Source organism: Chrysoperla carnea, chromosome 2, assembly GCF_905475395.1.
Source record: "Chrysoperla carnea chromosome 2, inChrCarn1.1, whole genome shotgun sequence".
Classification (NCBI taxonomy): Eukaryota; Metazoa; Arthropoda; class Insecta; order Neuroptera; family Chrysopidae; genus Chrysoperla; species Chrysoperla carnea.
The window spans coordinates 82,705,672-82,729,128 of record NC_058338.1 but is presented as its reverse complement, the minus strand read 5'-3'; positions in this window follow the sequence as shown (position 1 = coordinate 82,729,128).

Sequence of the window (23,457 nt, the reverse complement as noted above, 5' to 3'; positions counted from 1 at the left end):
GCTCCACTCCACTAGTCATAGTAAAATACTATGACTTGTGCTCCATACCACAAGTCATAGTAAAATACTATGACTTGTGCTCCACTCCACAAGTCATAGTAAAATACTATGACTTGTGCTCCACTCCACAAGTCATAGTAAAATACTATGACTTGTGCTCTATACCACAAGTCATAGTAAAATACTATGACTTGTGCTCCACTCCACAAGTCATAGTAAAATACTATGATTTGTGCTCCATACCACAAGTCATAGTAAAATACTATGACTTGTGCTCCATACCACAAGTCATAGTAAAATACTATGACTTGTGCTCCATACCACAAGTCATAGTAAAATACTATGACTTGTGCTCCACTCCACAAGTCATAGTAAAATACAATGACTTGTGCTCCACTCCATAAGTCATAGTAAAATACTATGACATGTGCTCCACTCCACAAGTCATAGTAAAATACTATGACTTGTGCTCCATACCACAAGTCATAGTAAAATACTATGACTTGTGCTCCACTCCACAAATCATAGTAAAATACTATGACTTGTGCTCCATACCACAAGTCATAGTAAAATACTATGACTTGTGCTCCACTCCACAAGTCATAGTAAAATACTATGACTTGTGCTCCACTCCACAAGTCATAGTAAAATACTATGACTTGTGCTCCACTCCACAAGTCATAGTAAAATACTATGACTTGTGCTCCATACCACAAGTCATAGTAAAATACTATGACTTGTGCTCCACTCCACAAGTCATAGTAAAATACTATGACTTGTGCTCCACTCCACAAGTCATAGTAAAATACTATGACTTGTGCTCCACTCCACAAGTCATAGTAAAATACTATGACTTGTGCTCCACTCCACAAGTCATAGTAAAATACTATGACTTGTGCTCCACTCCACAAGTCATAGTAAAATACTATGACTTGCGCTCCATACCACAAGTCATAGTAAAATGCTATGACTTGTGCTCCACTCCACAAGTCATAGTAAAATACTATGACTTGTGCTCCACTCCACAAGTCATAGTAAAATACTATGACTTGTGCTCTATACCAAGTCATAGTAAAATACTATGACTTGTACTCCATACCATAAGTCATAGTAAAATACTATGACTTGTGATCCACTCCACAAGTCATAGTAAAATACTATGACTTGTGCTCCATACCACAAGTCATAGTAAAATACTATGACTTGTGCTCCATACCACAAGTCATAGTAAAATACTATGACTTGTGCTCCACTCCACAAGTCACAGTAAAATACTATGACTTGTACTCCACTCCACAAGTCATAGTAAAATACTATGACTTGTGCTCCATACCACAAGTCATAGTAAAATACTATGACTTGTGCTCCATACCACAAGTCATAGTAAAATACTATGACTTGTGCTCCACTCCACAAGTCATAGTAAAATACTATGACTTGTGCTCTATACCACAAGTCATAGTAAAATACTATGACTTGTGCTCCACTCCACAAGTCATAGTAAAATACTATGACTTGTGCTCCATACCACAAGTCATAGTAAAATACTATGACTTGTGCTCCACTCCACAAGTCATAGTAAAATACTTTGACTTGTGCTCCATACCACAAGTCATAGTAAAATACTATGACTTGTGCTCCACTCCACAAGTCATAGTATTTTACTATGACTTGTGCTCCATACCACAAGTCATAGTAAAATACTATGACTTGTGCTCCACTCCACAAGTCATAGTAAAATACTATGACTTGTGCTCCACACCATAAGTCATAGTAAAATACTATGCCTTGTGCTCCACTCCACAAGTCATAGTAAAATACTATGAATTGTGCTCCATACCACAAGTCATAGTAAAATACTATGACTTGTGCTCCACTCCACAAGTCATAGTAAATTACTATGACTTGTGCTCTATACCACAAGTCATAGTAAAATACTATGACTAGTACTCCATACCACAAGTCATAGTAAAATACTATGACTTGTGCTCCACTCCACAAGTCATAGTAAAATACTATGACTTGTGCTCTATACCACAAGTCATAGTAAAATACTATGACTTGTGCTCCACTCCACAAGTCATAGTAAAATACTATGACTTGTGCTCCATACCACAAGTCATAGTAAAATACTATGACTTGTGCTCCACTCCACAAGTCATAGTAAAATACTATACTTGTGCTTCACTCCACAAGTCATAGTAAAATACTATGACTTGTGCTCCATACCACAAGTCATAGTAAAATACTATGACTTGTGCTCCACTCCACAAGTCATAGTAAAATACTATGACTTGTGCTCCACTCCACAAGTCATAGTAAAATACTATGACTTGTGCTCCATACCACAAGTCATAGTAAAATACTATACTTGTGCTTCACTCCACAAGTCATAGTAAAATACTATGACTTGTCCTCCACTCCATAAGTCATAGTAAAATACTATGACTTGTGCTCTATACCACAAGTCATAGTAAAATACTATGACTTGTGCTCCACTCCACAAGTCATAGTTAAATACTATGACTTGTGCTCTATACCACAAGTCATAGTAAAATACTATGACTTGTGCTCCACTCCACAAGTCATAGTAAAATACTATGACTTGTGCTCCATACCACAAGTCATAGTAAAATACTATGACTTGTGCTCCACTCCACAAGTCATAGTAAAATACTACGACTTGTGCTCCACTCCACAAGTCATAGTAAAATACTATGACTTGTGTTCCATACCACAAGTCATAGTAAAATACTATACTTGTGCTCCACTCCACAAGTCATAGTAAAATACTATGACTTGTGCTCCATACCACAAATCATAGTAAAATACTATGACTTGTGCTCCACTCCACAAGTCATAGTAAAATACTATGACTTGTGCTCCACTCCACAAGTCATAGGAAAATACTATGACTTGTGCTCCACTCCACAAGTCATAGTAAAATACTATGACTTGTGCTCCATACCACAAGTCATAGTAAAATACTGTGACTTGTGCTCCACTCCACAAGTCATAGTAAAATACCATGAAGCATATAGGCAAGAGAACGATCGCTATAGAAAATATTGTCCCCGAAATATGGATAAAATAAGTGAGGCGCTGCGATCAATACGTAGTATCAATAAAAGCAGGCTGTTGTGCGCTAATTTCAAATGATATATCAATTTGTACATTATGCTAACAACAACAGCTAACTTCACAGATACTACTTCTTGATGACAGCGCGGCTGGTGGCTTAAAAATTATCTATAAATGCTACAAATTTTTAGGGACAGGTACGCTAATGCTTTAGTACATAGTAATCTTTCTCCTGTTCTATAACCTTCATATACAGATGTACAATTTTACCATTTTAAACGTTACGCTAGTTTTTTATTCCATGTGAACGTAGCTTTATATTTAAGGTTAAGTTATCAATGTTTTGACCATGAGTTCTACATTCTTCATGATCTACAGTAATGGAGATATAGTCTAAAACGGTTTTCATTAAAATGGAGGCACTTCCCCGCCTTATTTTTGTAAGAATTTCGTGCATTTACATTCAGTGCGTGATACTGAACCTATTAAATAATAAAATAACTCCTGTAATTTAGTGCATTATGGACATATGAGTAACTAGCTTCTATATAACCTGTATTATGGACTCTATTTACAATAATTGAGTTGACTACATGCAAATAAAAAATTATTATCATTAAATTGCGTATCATTTATTGTTATCTATATGTATAGTTTTGTTCCATAAACTAATAAACTAAATAATTATTAATCCAATATAAAAACAAACAATAAACTCAGTTAATTGCCGAAATACCATGAAAAAAAATACCATCAAAATTAACCTAGCTCTATTAGGTTTCAAGATTGTGGAGGTCTGGTCCTGGAATTAGGCACATATGTGATAGCTAGCGAAAAACTGACATCACAGCTGAAAAGAATGACCCAAAATTAATGGGTTTCAAAACAAATTCCAATAAGATCGGATAAAAATTGCCTGTGTTATTAAAAAAATTGAATTTTTGAACTTTATGACGTCATCAGAATCCAAAAAATTTAATTTTGCTCTATCACTTCCAAATTTTATCCAATTTTGATAAACCAAGTATGTAATTCTACTAAATTTGGGTCATACTTTTCAAATTTGTCATCAAAATTAACCTAGCTCTATTAGGTTTCAAGATTGTGGAGGTCTGGTCCTGGAATTAGGCACATATGTGATAGCTAGCGAAAAACTGACATCACAGCTGAAAAGAATGACCCAAAATTAATGGGTTTCAAAACAAATTCCAATAAAATCGGATAAAAATTGCCTGTGTTATTAAAAAAATTGAATTTTTGAACTTTATGACGTCATCAGAATCCAAAAAATTTAATTTTGCTCTATCACTTCCAAATTTTATCCAATTTTGATAAACCAAGTATGTAATTCTACTAAATTTGGGTCATACTTTTCAAATTTGTCATCAAAATTAACCTAGCTCTATTAGGTTTCAAGATTGTGGAGGTCTGGTCCTGGAATTAGGCACATATGTGATAGCTAGCGAAAAACTGACATCACAGCTGAAAAGAATGACCCAAAATTAGTTGGTTTCAAAAAAAATTCCAATAAGATCGGATAAAAATTGCCTGTATTATTAAAAAAAATTGAATTTTTGAACTTTATGACGTCATCAGAATCCAAAAAATTTAATTTTGCTCTATCACTTCCAAATTTTATCCAATTTTGATAAACCAAGTATGTAATTCTACTAAATTTGGGTCATACTTTTCAAATTTGTCATCAAAATTAACCTAGCTCTATTAGGTTTCAAGATTGTGGAGGTCTGGTCCTGGAATTAGGCACATATGTGATAGCTAGCGAAAAACTGACATCACAGCAGAAAAGAATGACCCAAAATTAGTTGGTTTCAAAAAAAATTCCAATAAGATCAGATAAAAATTGCCTGTGTTATTATAAAAATTTAATTTTTGAACTTTATGACGTCATCAGAATCCAAAAAATTTAATTTTGCTCTATCACATCCAAACTTTATTTAATTTTGATAAACCAAGTATGTAATCCTACTAGATTTGGGCCATAATTTTCAAATTTATGATCAAAATTACCCTAGCTCTATAATATTTCAAGAATGTGGACGCCTGGTTCCGGAATTAAGCACATATGTGATAGCTAGCGAAAAACTGACATCACAGCTGAAAATAATGACCCAAAATTAGTGGGTTTCAAAAAAAATTCCAATAAGATCGGATAAAAATTGTCTGTGTTATCAGAAAATCGAATTTTTGAACTTTATGACGTCATCAGAAAAATCTCGTTTCAAAGAGTAAGGTTAAGTAAGATTCAGAATCGGAAGATGATCTAGCTTTATCTTCCTTGCAGTCAAACCAACCACAATTATGAAACGACTTTTTTTTTTTTTGATTGATTATACTCTAGGTCTAGAGTTATTATTTGTAATGTTTATTGTTTGGTTGCCTAAGTGTAGGTATGGCCATTGACTGATAACAATTTATAAAATTGTTTTTTGTTTTAAAGTTGATTTTTATTTATAAAAATATTATTTTTAATTTATTTTGCCTGATCTAGAAGAATATTTTGTGTTTTGGTTTCATTTGTCTGATTTGAAGCGCCTAAGTTAATAAAACCTTTAAAACATTTTAGTTTTTTTTAAATATCAAAATTTTGATATATATCGGATATATATAAAAAATATCCGATATTTTGATATTTATAATAAATATCGGATATTTTCGAACCCTGGTGCTCAGGTCGTAAAAAGTAAGTTTGAGTTCGTAAATGAGGAATATTAGTCAAGTGGGTCTTGTGGCCATAGGATCCATCTTGTAAACCGTTACAGATAGAACTTATAAAAAAATAAACAACTTTTGATTCCAACATTTGTTTCGTAAAGATCATTGTTTTCCCGTGAGGGTACAAATTAGGACAAAACGTTGGTGTCCCTTTTCTCCAAAACTATAAAAGATATGAAGTTGAAAATTTGCGGGTAGCTTCAACTAGTGTTCTGGTCCCATTGTAAATTGTAATTGTGTTTTTTTAGATTTTCTAATTGATTAAAAAGAATGCAGCACTTTCAAAAAAGTCGTAGAGAGAAATTTGGTAGACTCGCCAAAACGAAGCCACAGACCAAGTTTCAAGTATGTATCTCAGTGTCACAAAAAATGAACGGATTACATATAATTGAGATACTATTAATCATATACCAAACAAAGTACGCTTTCTGTCTCATGGTCTATTCTTCATAACCACTTTGTAATGTTTTGATAAAATTTATAAATATAGTAAGTATTAATTATCATTGTATTGTTATCATTGCATATGTTTTGGGTTGTTGCATACAATATGTAAATATTTGTAATGTGATAAAAACTTCAAATATAATGAGAATATCAACATTTTTATTTCTAAAATTCTAGGAAAATATTAATTAAATGCTCATCATTATTTATTTGACAATTTATAAACAAAATACACTGCAGAGCAACAGAGTTGTACCTATAGGTATACCCACCCTCCCCCCTTGGTGAGATGTCGTAAGATCTTTGTCAACCCCCTCCCCCTACTTCAATCTCACGTGAGATTTTTCAAAACTTATACTTTGGGTATAAAAGTATTGGATTTATTTAAAAAAATAACACAATTTGTTCAATTACTTTTATTTAAGACTCGTGAAAACTCATTTTAAATTAGTAAAAACTTTGGTTGAATCGTTGTAGATAAAACTATTTACGAGCGTAAACAAAGCAGGTTAGAACCTGTCCGCGCGTCGCTGTTACGCTGCAACGATCTTTGAGTCGCGCTTGTAGATACGGCTAATCAATAGCGGTTAAACAATCGAAGAGCTCCTATGCTGCTCTGTGGCGTTCGGACAAATATGATAAATATAATTGTGTCAGATTTTGCCCTATTTGATTCAAGCTATTTGTTAAAAGTTTTTTTTTTTTTAATTTTTAGTGAATCTGAAGTATTCTTGAGGTATACCTACACTAACTAATTTGTCATTAAAAAAAAAATCACCGAAATCGGTTGGTGTGATATTGAGTTATTCGTCCTCTTGTCGTGCAATCTTAATGCAAATTTAAGACTTTTATTGTTTTCTCACGGATGTTGTTGTCAGAAATGGACCAAAATGAAATGAGGCCAAACGGGAAGTACCAGCTTTCAAATCGATAAAGAATCATCAAAAACGGTTTACCCAGTGGAAAGTTCTGAGGTAACACACAGTAAAAAAAGAAAAATGCAGTCGAATTGATAACCTCCTTCTGTTTTGTTTGAAGTCGGTTAAAAATAGAACATTAAAAAAGTTACTATACCAATTGGCTAATTTGATTGCTTGTGTGGCAATGAACTATTTTTCGCACGGTAAATGAGTAAGAAAAGTTGTTCTTATTTCATTGGCGTATATATAAACATTTTTTACGTTTCTTTCGTTATTGGTAAACTTGAAAAACACCAAAATTTATCAATTTAACTTGACCACTAATTCCATTCTAACCATTAATTTCACAATTGTGCCCCAGTTAAAACCTCAATTTCCTTTGTTTCCAATTTTAACTCTACACGGTAAGTCCAATATTAGTTGCCGATACCCACAATACTTCTGATGGACAGTAATATTCAATATTGTAAGTAATATTACTTATGCTAAAATACATACTCTATGCATCTGTCTCTATACCATACCAGCATTGTAGTAAACGCTCAATTCTCAAAAAAGCCGAAGAAATAGAGTCAAAGATTTGTTCTTCATTATGGACTCAGGGTCTAATTTCAATTCAAACGAAAACTTGATGGGCTTATTATTTATGGGATGACAAATTTGTGGTGGCGTAACGAAGACCGCTCTATTAGGAATGTAACCAGGTAGCGACAAGTTTACTGGAGTTTTCAATATTCTGTCGAACGATAAAATATTTATGGAAGGCTACACTAATACGTTTCTGGTTTGTTAACATTATTCATAATTTTTAATATCATTTATTATTCGCATGATTAGAGAGAGAATCCAAGTCATGGTGAACTTTGAAATGAATAATTTTTTTTCAAAAATTTGACGCTACAGTACTTTCTTATTTATCATTTTTAGTAATAATTGCTGTGTCACTTTTCGAAAAGGGGGTGCCTATAAAATACGTGGCTCAATTTCAGTGCTGTAATCGATGCTTTTAAAATGTATCTAGATATAGATACAGATACTTTAGGCCAATAACCGGGTTTTTTTTCTGCAATTTACTGCAGAAATTTTTTTCGTGTTGGTGTTATTATAAAGGAAAAAATTTTAAATAAAAGTTATAGAAGATGTTATTCTTTATGAAAATGATTCCTACTATTTTTGTTGTGCGATGCCTGATTCACGAGATATTTGAAAAAAAAAGTTTTCCAAGATGGCGGCTGAAGCTCACGGTCCCTCCGTCCCACTAATTTCGATTTACTCTCGAAGGATATCTCTAAACATATTCCAACACGAAAAAAATTTCTGCAGTAAATTGCATAATGAAACTACTGTTTTTGCTCTGGCTATTGGGGTACTTATGGTAAAATGTATCTTAATATAGATATACATAGACACATTTTTTTTTAAAAGTATCTAGAAACCACCATATCTAAATACTGAATAGATACATTTAAAGGTACTTTTTTTAAAATAATTATTTTTATTTTATATTTCTGTCCTACCCTTATCATCCTTTCCTTTATCAAATTCCATAATCCACCCCTCATTTTCAAGCTAATTAGGTCTAGGTTTGACAAAAAATATACACACATGTACCGTTTGGGAAAAACACGTTAGATTTAGAATTTAAACGAAAAAAATATCATTATAATAAATAAATTTAAATAATAAGTTTATTAGGCAAACATGTTAGTTTTTACAGATGCTCTCTTAGTACTCTAGTCATATAATTACTATTTTTAATACATGTTCTCCTAATATTAATTTAAGAACTTTTTATGTTTTTCACCACTTTTCTACGAAATTTGTTGTTTGTTGTTTGTAGGCACGGGTTACGGTAACTCAGTAGGATCGGAATTAATATAAACAGCCAAGGTACTAACAAACTTATAAATTTCAAGAATTTAATTAGTAAATTACATAATTATAAATTTATAGCTAATTTTAATAAATTTTTGCACTTTATAAAAATTTTAATTATTTTATTTGATATGAAAGAATGCATTATGCTGATGCCGTATTTAATTTGAAACAAATTCGTTGAGTACAGAACAGAGACAACTTTGATCTAATTTATACTAATTTCGAAGTACATATGTACTTTTCTTCGCCTTCTGGTGCAGAAAAATCGTGTTGAATAACATATCATGCCTATGAAAAAAAATCACATTTTTCTCTTACGTACAGTAGTAAAAAGGATTTATTTTAAACTTCTCTATTATCAGGGCATTGCATTGGCAAGATTTAAGTGATCGCTTGTTCTTGTATCCATCTAAAGTTATTCCACGTCGATTAAAAAAAATTTCATTTTTTTTAGCATAGTGCTAAAAAGGATAATTTCGGTTTTTTTTTTTTACTTTTTCCTAGGGGTTATATGTCTAGAGGGGGTTTAGAATTTGTATACATTCGAATAATACTAATTAAACAATTTAATTTTTCTAAAATACGAATACGAAGCTTCTATCTGACTTGAGTAGTTTAGGATTTAGGATTGGCTTATAATTATATTGAAAAATAATTTTGCGACCATGAAGATTTTCCATCATTCTTGTTTGGGAATTACGTTTCAATTATTGATATAAGTGTATTAAAACCAGTTTAGAGAATAATTTATTGTTTAATATGTAGGCAGTTTTTTCCACAATAACAAAAAATTGATACAAATTAAATAATTTGAGATAATAGTCCAGGCGAATTACAGCTTTAAAAGATTATTTAAACTTGGAAGGGATGAGAAAACTAAGGCTATCCCAATATCGACAGTCGATTATTGATTATTGTGGATCAATCCATAGGTACTTGCTATATTCGTCAAATGAACTTAGCAAAATTTTAAAAAACCACTAGTCCCGGCTTAAAACAGAAAATTTTTGTGTGTAGAAAATTGGTAGTGCATAGAAATAAAATAACTTAGAATTATCAATGTGTAAATACCTAATAAGTGTATAAAACATAGACGAAAAACGTCTTGATTTTGTCAATCTATCGACGACTTTTCGGGTTTTGCAACCATAAACACACGGAAGCTAAATTTGGTATTGAAATGGGTCTCCCATCCAAATACTGATTATGCCCACTGTTGCTTAACGTCAGTGATCGGTCGTGAATCAGTGTTTTTAACGTGTATATGTGTCACGTGACATGCATATCGCTTCCGACGTAACGACCTAAACCATTGTGTCCACCATATCAGATTTTTTACTCCCTACTAAAAAACTATTAAAATAAAATCATTCAATGCGGCTGAAGAAGTTTTCAGTTCTACAATCGAAAAAATCATTTAATTCATGTGACACGCGTTTTTAGTCAATTCCAATCCTCTTATGTTTTCCGTAGGGCCTTAATTTAAATAAGTATTTACCAGCTGGTAATGTCCTATGAATACCAGCTGGTAAATACTAATTGTGTTGAAAAGTCAATCAATAAATTTGCTTATTTTATGGTAAAAAAATGTTATGTAAGAAAAAAAACGTATAACCTTGGGAACTGAACAGTTAAAATATATCATCTTTTTCAGGATTCATTCAAAAGTCTCCCACAGCTTTTTCCTAGGAACGTCGTAATATTTCCAGTTACACATACCTACTATGAGCTGAATTTTACATTGTCTTCTTTGCTTCTTAGGTGTATTTTTTGCACATTTTCCACATCATATTCACTTTTCAAATAAATTCAATAGTAGAATAAAATTACGACTTGTGTATGGATTGAAAGTTCGGGCAACGAAACTTTGGGGTCAGAGAAAATCGTCAAATTAGCTGTTCATTTCTAGCAAATTTCCGAAAGAATAGTTTTAAAAAAATAGCTTAGTTTTCGAAATTCTTGTAAAATTAAAAATGCAAAATTTGATTTTTTAATTTTTTTAAGAATTTTTTGTAGTCTCTCTGGCGTACGAGACCATTCGCTTAGCTAATCCAGTTTCTGAGCTACTAATTTTTGTTCATAACAAAAATTAAAAAAATTGTTAATTTACCGAAAAAATCAATATTTTTTCATATATCTGCCGATCTAAAAAATTAAGTAGTTTACTTTCACTTATCGCTTAAACCAACTTAATCCCATTAATTTTTATATTACCTGTTTTCTGACCTGAGTTTTCTTAACATTGTCGTTCAAGTTTTGTTGTGATTTTAGTGATGAATAATTTATTGTTTAGACAGAAAGGTACGAAGGTAAGTAAATGATTACCGAATTTTATTCACTGTAGGAATTGTATATACATAGTTATAAAGTAAGTTAAAAAACACAAAATTTTGAACAATATTAAAAATAAAATTTTGGTTTTATCAAAAGTCACCGGTAGTTATATCCAAAACTTGAGAGATATTACTATTTTCAATTCCCTATATTTTATAGTTTGGGAGAAAATGGACACCAAACAAAAGTTTTTTTATAAGGAACTTTTTTTTTATTTGACCTATGATGCTCATTTACGAATTGAAATTCATTTTTTTGAACTAAGCGCGGTATACGTACGGACAGACGGAAGGACAACCGAAAATAGACTAATAATTAGATGATTTTATGAACACCTATATCTTAATTTTGTTCGTATCATCAATATTTCTAAGCGTTACAAAATTGGGACTAAATTTAATATACCTTGATATATATTTAATATATACCGGGTATAATAATAATAATAATAAATTAACGATAAAAAACAGTAGATCATGATTTTAATCCCATAAGCTTTTGAATTTGTAGCATAAATGTGAGTTAAGGGTTTTGGCTTGGATTTCTTCCTTTACACGCCCCATCCGTAAATATTTGACCTCGTATTAAATAATTGCTTTGAAGTTGGTGACGGAACAATCAATCAAGCCACTATTATTTTCAATTGCCAGGTTTGTTCGGACCACTGAAAATAGTCAAGATTAGTGATGAATAAATAGTCAAGAGAATTGTAAAGATTTCTGTATTTAGTGCTTTTTATTTCAAATATCAAATGTCATAATACTTTTAATATCACGCTATATTGGTTGAATTCTAGGAAAATAGATATACGTTATCTTTATGAGATAATTTATAATCTAATAAAACACTCTTGAAAAGTAACAGAGTTGTTTTGTTTATTTTCAATTTGTTCGGTTTCTTGAACAGTTTTTGAATAATTACCTACTTAGGAGTTAGCGGTTTTAAAGCCGAAAGAGTTAATTACAATAAAGTTGTCTAATCTTTTTCAACGTTCCACTTTTTTGAACTCTTTTTTAATGTAATTGGTGGGATTGAGGTAATGTCTTTAAAACCTTTTTTTGGAACTATGTTCCTTATCGCTCGTTCGGCGAAGGGGGGGGGGCGGGGGTAGATTAATAATATTCTCAATCAGACTGTGATCTTGCGGTTACGGTGCTCGCTCCTCATCCATCCACATAAATAGATTTTTTTTAAAATTATACTTTGTTTAATAACTTTGGGTTCTGATCTTTGGTAATTTCTGATTACTGTCCATAGATGGCTTTTGACATAACATTTGAAAAGCATGTTTTGTTTTGATTACTATGAACAGTAATCAAAACAAAATTATTCTGATATTTGGTAATTTACCCATAAAATTAAATGGAAACTCACCCATAAAATAAACATATTTTATATATATATTTTTATTATAATAATTAAGAATAAAATGTCTTATTTGTTCTATTTTCATAACTTTATAAACAAAAAACAATTGTTAAAATTTTTTTTTCCTTTCCTCCACTGTGCTTGTTATAAAATAATACATTATTTATAACGAAGCTCCTACCGGGTGTCCCATGACGCTTGTTGTTTTTTTTTCCTTAGTAGCTTTTCGTAGTACCGTCGCTTATAACGCAATGTAATGTCATAATAATTTTCAAATATCCAAATTACCTGTATATAGAATTATCACGAGTTTTTTATTTGGCGAAGCATTTCGAAAATACCCTAGAATTTTCTCAAGTTTATATTGATATCGAATGGATACACTGTGTTTACATTTGTAGCCACTAATCATAATTTTCAAGATCATTTACCGTGTGCATGATGAGAGACTCCAAGACGTGTTTATTTTCAATAAATTTTTTTCATAGATCTGACGGCGGAGAGATTCCAAAATGTTGTGAACTTTGAAATAAACAATTTTTTTCTGACAAATGACGCCATCGTTTTCAATATTTTATTGAAAAAACTTTCTTGTTTATCATTTTTAATAACAATTAGTGTCTCTTGTTGATAAGTAAAAATTTTTTTTAACTTTCAATGATTTATTATGCCTTTATTGACTGCTTGTGAATACAAAAATAATTAATCGGTTTTCAAAATAATTTAAAAATGATCAAAGTTAAATCCTATATTAAAATCGCAAAACGCGATGTAGGTAAAGCTACTTTTTTGGTATGTTATTTGAACCACTTAGGGATGTGTGCAACTACGTTTTGCAAGCCAAAAATGTTTCAAACATTTAACTAGCGAAAGTATTCACAGAATTTACAGAGTAGCAAACATAGGAAACTGAAATTGGACCACTCTTTACTTTATTAATAAGTAAAAACAAACAACTGACTGAGTTAATTGTTTAAATACCATGTATAGACAGTGTTGATTACTCTGTCATATTACACAAACATATATGTCACACATATATAACTGATATTCCCATATAATACATACTATACAATTAGCGCATAGTTTTCGCTTTCACGGTTAAACAATGATGTTTACGAAAAAATGTATCACCAAAAGTTGTTTGAACTTTTGTTCTATCTTTAACGGTTTACAAGACCCAATTGACCTATGTTGCTCATTTACGAACTCAACCTTACTTTTTACGTCCTAAGGACGCTATAAAAATTTCAGCTTGATATCTCAGACAGACAGACGGGCAGACGACAAACATATGACTGACAGACAGACAGACAACCGGAAATGGACTAATTAGGTGATTTTATGAACATCTATACCAAAATTTTGTTCATAGCATCAATATTTTTAAGCGTCACAAACTTGGGACTGAACTTAGTATACCTTGGTTTATTTCAAATAAGTACATGGTATAAAAATAAATAAGACAGACACCAAAATTTAATTTAAATCGTGATTTTAACAAATTAATTATCTATTATTGTATGGAAATGTTGAAATTCATTAATATGATAATTATGAATTAGAATAAAATTTTTTGTAATTACATGTTTATTATTAAAATTACCTAGTAATTATTTTTTTATTAGGGGAAGATCTAGTAGGTACCTACCAAGAAGTCACATTTATACGCTTTTTAAACACTTTAGCTCAACACTTTAGTTTAAACACTTAGCAACTATCAATAAAAATATCATTATGCACCTACCATGTGTCACAACCTAATGGAGATACCCTAGAATCTAATCTAAAAAATGTAATTTCCATTTTGATTGAAAATAAATGCACATGGATAATCATTCTCTAGGTTGTTTGCCTTTTAGTTATTAAATTTGTTTCATATAATGGACCTTTGTACTAAAATATTTTTATTGCTTCAAAAGATCGTTATCGAACTAAAACATCGTGGGAAATTAATTTTCGGATAACATCAATAACTACGAAAAAATCAATGTTTAAAATGTACAAATTGAAATAAAGAAATATAGCGCTTGGTGACATCATAACCTGCGATTGCTATAGAGACCACATATGAAAAGTTGTTTTGCAAGGATAAGATAGAAAAAAACAATTGAATTGCTTATATCTTTTTTTTTTAAATAAAAAAGATACATTGAAATCGACATCAGGACAAATAGCCCTGAAGCTCGTGACAGTAAAACTGCACTGGCACGGATAAACCCTGGAACACCTAGTCCAAATTGTACATATCATTAAATAGCATTGATTCATATCTGAAATTTCGAAATCCGTATATGTGCAATTTTATTGTCACAGACTCTCCGCTTAAAAGGCCTTATAGACAGAAAAATCTGTCAAGAAATAAGAACATCTAACGAGAAGAACTAAGAATTAAGTTCCATTGTACTACACCTTAAAATTCTATTATGCATCTTTTATTTTAATTATATACTAGAGTAATACCCACCCGCTTCGCTGGGTTTAAAAGTAAGGATTGATAAAGATTGCTACCGCTTATCCCTTTTCTATAACACTCGAAATAATGGTAAGGATTGTTTTACACAGGTAAAATATATTATTTTTTTAAATGTATATAATAGTATTTAATTGAGTATATCAGAGAAGATGACCTTGAAATATTTTATATTGACTATTTTTACAGAAATCTGTATACTGTTATAATTAATGGTAATTTCAGATGTCAAATTAAATTAAATTCGCTAGTTTATGCGTGAAAGCGTAACAAACAAACAAACAAGCAAACATGCTTACTTTCGCATTTATAATATAGAGATAGAGATGGTGCAATTAAAGGTCCACCATCGGATAATTGCATCGGAAAAATGGAATTTTTTTGTCTTGTCACAAAAACATGTAATGGAATTTTTTTTAAACTTTGTTTATAGTTAGTTTTATTGGTATTACCCAAAGGTTATAAAATTCTGGCAATATGTTTTAATATTTATATGATGATCTAAGAAGCTAGTGGTCGATATTTTAACAAACAAGTATTAGTCCGGACAAATTAGGAATTTAATTAGTTAAATTTTGAAACAAGCAGTTTCTCAACGTCAAGATTTAGGATTTTCGAAACAATTACCCTCTCAGCACGGGGCAAATTATATACAGTGTGTAGCTTTTATGAAGAAAACACCCTCATATTTTTGATATTGATAGGAATATCCATAAGGCATTTCGCACAGTCATACCGGGTGATCGATCATATTTTTTAAGATCCTTACCTAACCAAAATCTGATCTTTAAACTCAGCCTACTACAAATTGACAAATAAGGGGTCGATTCTTGATATTTTGCCTATAGCGTCAGAAATGGTTAGAGATATCGAAAAAAATTATTAGAATAAGTTGCTTAGAAAATTTTTTTATATTCATGTACCGATTTTCATGACAAATTCGCAATTTTTAATTTTTTCATTATTTTGTCCTTACCCAAAATTAATACAAGTTTTTCTTTCATATATTTTAGCAATGAAAATTAAATTATAAAAAATAAATAAATTAATTAAATTTAAATTTGCATTTATACATATATTCATAAGGCAAACTAGACACGCGTGCCTGTAGGCAACGAGGTTACTTGAAAATTTTTAAACAAACATAAAATTAATTCTGCTAGATAAAATAAAATTAATTGTGTTAATATTAAAAAAAATTACAGTCCGTTGTTATTGACACTTGTACAGTCATTTAAATGAATGACAATCTAATTCATATAATCTCTGCAGAAAGGGGAAATTTCAATAAAAATGAATATCAGTCCCGGTTACTCTCAAACGCAAGACGGTCAAAGTATACAAAAAGGACACAAAGATGACTGAAGAGAAAGCTCACTGCAGATGAATCTGCCGAATATTACTTCTTCATTATCTGGCCAGGAAAGAGTGGCAGTATATCTAGTAATTATTGACAAGCTTGTCACTCGAAGGGAGGCGAGAATTTTACAGCAATTTTTATATTAAATTTGTGTTTTTAAACAATTTGATTAATTTAATCACCGAAAAAGTTCAATACAGAGCAAATAGGTTTGTTAGAAACAATGTGTTCTGCTGATTTAGAAAAGTGGTTTTTTGATTAGATTTGGTTACCATTTACGTTCTTATTTAACAAACCCAAACAATCAACGCGAATTTAAAGTTTCTAAGAAATAAAGAATTTGAAACTGAAGGATTAAAAAAAAGTCTTAATTGATTGAAGCTGCCTACGGTCACAAAATTTCTTAATTCACCTCGATCGATGAGATGAGATGTAAATTTATAATGTATATTTTTATAATAATAATTAAGAATAAAGTGTCTATTTTCATAGCTTGATAAACGAAAAATGAAAAAACAATTATTAAATACAATTTTTTTCCTTTCCTTCACTGTGCTTGCTATTCAATAATATATTATTTATAACGAAATGAACAAAGTTCCTACCGGGTGCCCCAAGACGCCAAAACTGAAAAACTCAAATTAGCTGGATGAAGAATTATCAGGATATTTTGATTTGGTCAAAGAATTTCAGAAAAATAACCCAAGTTCATATAGATATCGAAGGGATACACCTGTGTTCACATTTGTAGTCCTTTTTTCAATTTAAAAAACTTAAAACTCTATTAGTACGATTCTGATTTATCCACTAATCATAATTTTCAAGATCATTTACCATGTGAGACTCCAAGACGTGTTGATTTTGAAAGACGTGTTGATTTTCAATAAATTTTTTTCATAGATCTGACGGTGGAGAGATTCTAAAATGTTGTGAACTTTGAAATAAACAATTTTTTCTGAAAAAACTGACGCCATCGTTAACAATATTTTATTAAACAAACTTTCTTGTTTATCATTTTTAATAACAATTAGTGCGAAACTGTAGGACTAAAAAGAAAGTCGTTATTGAAAGAATTTTAGTCCGGGTGGGGTTAATTTTTGAAACTGCCTACGGTCACAAAATTTGTTAATTCACCTCTGTCGATGCGACGTTAATAAATCATTATTTTGAAATATACTTTTGGAAGATTCCTTTGAGCCAACATTTAATATGATCTTTAATATCTTTTCTTGTGCAACAAATACCCTATTTGATGCTACGCTTCCTCTTCATACTTGTTACGGTATTTAATGGTAGAAAATATATGCAAGTAATAAAATATGATGTCGCCCAATTAGTTCAGTTGGTTAAGGTGTAACCAATTCCGTCCGCGGTATGCATAGGGTATCGGGTTCGATTCCCGCCGTCGCAACAATATTGATTTAATTAATAGTTGTGGTGGGCTGGTGTAGTGCATGGTATTGAGGAGCTGATAAATGAAATTACCAGCGGAAAGGTGGTAAAACACATATATGGTATCACAATGGTCTCTATAGCCTAAGTGTGTCGTTCGTGGACAGCCAATATAACCTAACCTAACCTAATAAAATATGATGAGTAGTTTGTGGTCAACACACTTTCGTTCTAATTAGAAATACAAATTTATTCAATTTTTTATAAATATTTAATTTCCTTGATCTGTGAACTCCTAAAAATTTTGTCAAGTTCACATTATATAGTCGTTTCGTCCAGATAAACAATGAGTTGGCTAATGTAACACCAAGCTTGAAATTGAATATGTATTTTATTAAGTTTTAGTGCGCTAAGTCCTTAGTATCGTCGAGTCTGCCAGCAGATATAAGCTCTGTAAAAACTTCAGTAATACTCTTTAACTTTCCATTATTTAAATGCTTTTGGAAATCGTTTATAAAACACACAAAAAGCAAAGGACCGAGTGTACAAACCTGCAGAACACGTTTCGATCTTTCCAAAATTTGATTTTTGACCGTCAATTTCAATAAAAAAACTTCTGTTTGATAAGTACGATTTTGGGTGCGTTCCGATATTCACTGTTCAGAGATCTTATTGAAGAGAATTCGTTCCGCTGTAGACTACTTTTGGACTCTGCTGCAGTATTCTATGGGAATTAATGACGTCATGAAACGACGTGAATCACCGCCATTCTTGTACGGAAAGGAAGGTCATTTTAGCGGTAAGGTAATCTCAGTGCTTGACCATTAAAGGAATTTATATGGTTTGACATTTCGTGTCGATTATTAATATAAAAATTATTCATCATAATTATAAAATGTTTTGTAAAATTTCTTGACTAAAAATTATAAATAGTAAAAGAAAATTTTTGCTACGAATCTTGAATATATTATAAATATTCATTAAATATTTAGTTATAAACAATATTCAATCAATAATTTATTTTATTGAACAGAGAATTTAAAAAAAAATTATTTTCATTTGAAATCGGTGTCAAAAACGTGTGATATTTTACTAAATTGCGTTTCATTTAAACCAGTAGGTAACCAGTATAGCTGGCAACAAAACAAAGGTTTCGCGTTGGAGTAATAATATGCCTTCAAAATTACAACCCTACTAAGATTATCTCAACAGTCATCTATCTCAAAGCAAATAGTTTACTCCGGCCTCTGAGCCAGTTTTCGTGGCCGATAGAGTTCGGCCATTGATTTTCGTCGTATTTTTTTCTGCTGAATCCGAAAATCAAGGTTACAAAAAAAAAAAAAAAAAATTTAAAAAAAGAGAAATCACTGCCTAGCATATTTGGTAGCGTTTTAAACAATTAAATTTCCTTTTAACTGGGCCTGTGATTGTAGTCGTGATATTTTTCCGAGCAAAATTCTAATAAATTTCTAGAGTTCTAGGAATGTTTAAGAAATGGTTCTTTGTGAATAAGCCAAATAGATGTAAAAGACAATAACTGTAATTTGTTCAAAAAACAAGCAACTTTTGTTCCAAGCTTTTTATCACAAAATCGAAAGATTATATTATTTAAACATTTTACTACATTTGATATACTACTCACATCTTTTGTTTTAGACTAAAATAAGTTATGTAATACTTTTATTGTTATTTTTATAATAGACCGTTGGCTCATAAGAGAAGTAAACATTATATGACTGATAAAGGTAAGTTTGGTACTTACCTGTTACCTTTAAGATTTTGTCAGTAGTGACTTTCTTTTAACATATATATACAGCGAACAAATTAAAAACGTCAAAAACATTACAATCGAAAAATTCGATTTCATTTAAGGTATTATTACCTAATGGCTAGCGTGAAAAATCTTAATTTTCAGTAATGCCATACTCAGAGGAGGATTTACTGTAGGGTTTTTTGGGCTACAAACCAGGACTCCGTGGGTACAAAAGGGCAATAAGTTTAGTAATTAGTCAGATCCCTAAGTTGTATTAGAACAGAACCCCCTCCTCACAAATTTACGATCCTCCTCTCAGTCTATACTCCTTCATTCAATAATGTAAATTTATTGTGAAATTTTCATTTTGTTATGGGATCATGGTCTAATTGCATGATCAATTTTTTGAAAAAAAAACTATAAATATACACGACCATTAAAATTTTTTTACAATTCATAAACTTGAAAAAAGAGAGTATAGTCCGTAGTATTCTATGTGTATACCATTAACCAGAGTCCGCACACTTTTCTACATACTACAAAAAAAAAATCGTACAAATCCACGGGCTATGATTCTTGCCAGCCAGACCAATTGGCTTTATCCAAAAATTTTTTTGTTGCTTCACAACACGATCGTTAACGAGCCAAAATATCTTGTGAAATCAATAGACCTTTTTCACATTTTTTTTTCTTTTTTTTTTAAATGAAATGTCTGGATTAATGGGAAAATTTTTTTCCCCGATTTTTTTGGAGCAATATGACCGAGAAAACAGACAATGAAAATCATTTAAATTCAAATTGGCGAAAATGATCCAAAAATTCACGAAGCTATAAGAATGGCGGCTGTGAAGTCAATTAGTAAGAATTATATATTTTCAAATATTGTTTTGGCATAGTTTGCATTTTTTTTATTGAATAACTCGTTTATTTTCAGTTTTAGACGAAAAATGGTCAGAACCAAAGTTATTTGAAATTAAATTTCCTACAATTTTGGTCAATATAAATTTATTCTAGGATCGATATTTTTCGATTAAGACCTAATAAACGGCTGTCGTGAATTCTTGTTTGTTGCATAACTCGTTTATTATCAATTTTATACAAAAAATGGTAATGACTCAAGTTATTTAAAATTAAATTTCGTAAAATTTTGGTTTTGAGCAATTTTTTTCTAGGAACGCTATTTTTCGATTTAGACCTAAAAAAAGATGGTCGTGACTTCTGGTTTGTTGCATAACTCGTTTATTATCAATTTTATACAAAAAATGGTAATGAACCAAGTTATTTAAAATTAAATTTCGTACAATTTTGGTTTTTATCAATTTTTTTCTAGGATCGATATTTTTCGATTTAGACCCGAAAAAAGGTGGTCATGAATTCTTGTTTGTTTCATAACTCGTTTATTATCAATTTTATACAAAAAATGGTAATGACCCAAGTTATTTGAAATTAAATTTTGTATAATTTTGGTTTTTATCAATTTTTTTCTAGGATCGATATTTTTCGATTATGCCCGAAAAAAGGTGTTCATGAATTCTTGTTTGTTGCATAGCTCGTTTATTTTTAATTTTACGCGAAAATAGCTATTACTAAAATTGTTAGGAATAAAATTTCTTACAACAATTTTTTCTTAGGATCGACATTTTTTTATTTAGATCTGAAAAAAGGTAGGATGAGTTTTTGTTTATTGAAGAACACGATTGTTTTTTAAAAATTCCGAAGTTATTTAGATTTAAATTTCTTACAATTTTGGTCCTTATCAATTTTTGCCTAGGATCGATTATTCTGATATGTTCTTTATTATTGATTTTTTTTTTCGTATAAACGATGATAAACTAATCATTTGTAAATTGAGATTGCAGTAACTTTGATGCCGACCTTTTTTTGATGCCGAGTTTTTGTGATGCACGCTTACGTTAAAGAGAAAGAAGGATGTAAATGAAATAACTTTTACAATGAAAAATGCAAATTTTTTTTTTTTCACTTTTTCATTTTTGAAACGAACACAAAATCCAAATTCTTCTGACACTTGGTCCGAAAAAAATATCGATCCTAGGAATAAATTGATGAGGACTAAAATTGTAGGAAATTTAATTTCTAGAAACTTCGGTGATAACCAGTTTTCACGTAAACTTAAAAATAAACGAATAATGCAAAAAATAAAAATTCATGACCATCTCTTTTTAGGTTTAAAACGAAAAATATTGATCTTAAGGAGGCTCCCTCACCAGTAATAGAAAAAATAAATTAGTAGAAAATGATCCAAATTTTTAGTATGTTGTAGTTAACGATACATATTATTAAATAAAAAAAAATTTGGGTATCTTATCGATCAATTAAGAGAGTAATTAATTAATTAAAAATACACTAAATAACATAGCATGATATGAGGATCGAGAAAGAAGAATTCACGACAACATTTTTTCGGGTCTCAATCGAAAAATATTGATCCTAGGAAAATTTGTATTAAAGAAAATTGTAGGAAATTTAATTTCAAATAACTTTGGTTCTGACCATTTTTCGTGTAAAATTGAAACTAAATGAGTTATTCAATAAACATAATAAATATCCAAACTATGTAAAAACAGTGTCAAAATCGTTTTAAATTATTTCAAATGTCGTGACTTTTAAAAATTGTTTTCAAGGTGTTTTGATTGTTAAAAATGCGTAATTTTCGAGTTACAGGTTCTACTCGACCTATATTTTCATAAAAAATTAACAAAAAGCATTTCAATTTTTCATGAAAAAGGTCTATTATTGGATAACATCAATAACTACGAAAATATGAAGGATTTAAAAGTACAAATAAAAAGTAAGGAAAATTACACTTGGCGACGTCATAACCTGCAATTGCCATAGAGACTTCATATCAAAAGTTGTTTTGCAAGAATAAGATAGAAATAATTACTTAGTTCCTTATATCTTTCATGTTAATTTTAATTTTGATTTCAGATCTTGTCATCTTTTCTCGCAAATTTTAACGAAAGATACATTGAAATCGACACCAGGCCAAAGGGCTATTATTTCATGTTGGAATCACTCAATTCATTAGTAATTTTTAGTAAAAATTTTCCAAAACTTTTGATCAACATTTCAATTTTATCATACTTTTTTTTTACTTTTATTAATCTAAAATTTTAAACTTAAGTAAAAAGATCGAAAGGCGTCGTGGGACACCCGGTGGGAATTATATTCCTTTCGTACTTTGCTACATTATAACTGTAGCACTTACTTTTTTTATTTAAAAAATATTTTTCTGAAAATTAAAGGTATTAATTTAAGAAGTAAAATAATTGTTTGATTCTTTAAATAATTTAATTTTATAGCTACTTAGTTTTTACTGTATGAATTAATTGTAGTATTAGTTTAAAAAAAACATAGGTACTTCTGATTTAGTAGTCAACCCAATATGTGAGAACATTACGTTTGGTTTGATTAGGATATTTATTATGACAAAACATACAAATTATATTGTACTTACTTTAAATTATCTCTGTTTTCTTTTACTTCTGATAACTTTCACAACTCAATATTTTTTTAATGAAAAAACAAAAAATTTTTACAAAAAATACAAATTGACTTATAAAAAGATTTTTCGCAACTTCAATCGATTCATGGCAACCTGAATCGATTGAAGTAGTTTTAGTTTCCTGGGTAACCTAGATGTCGTTTTTTGGTATCTGTTGCAGTTTTTTGGCTTTAACTCCCAACCAACAAACAA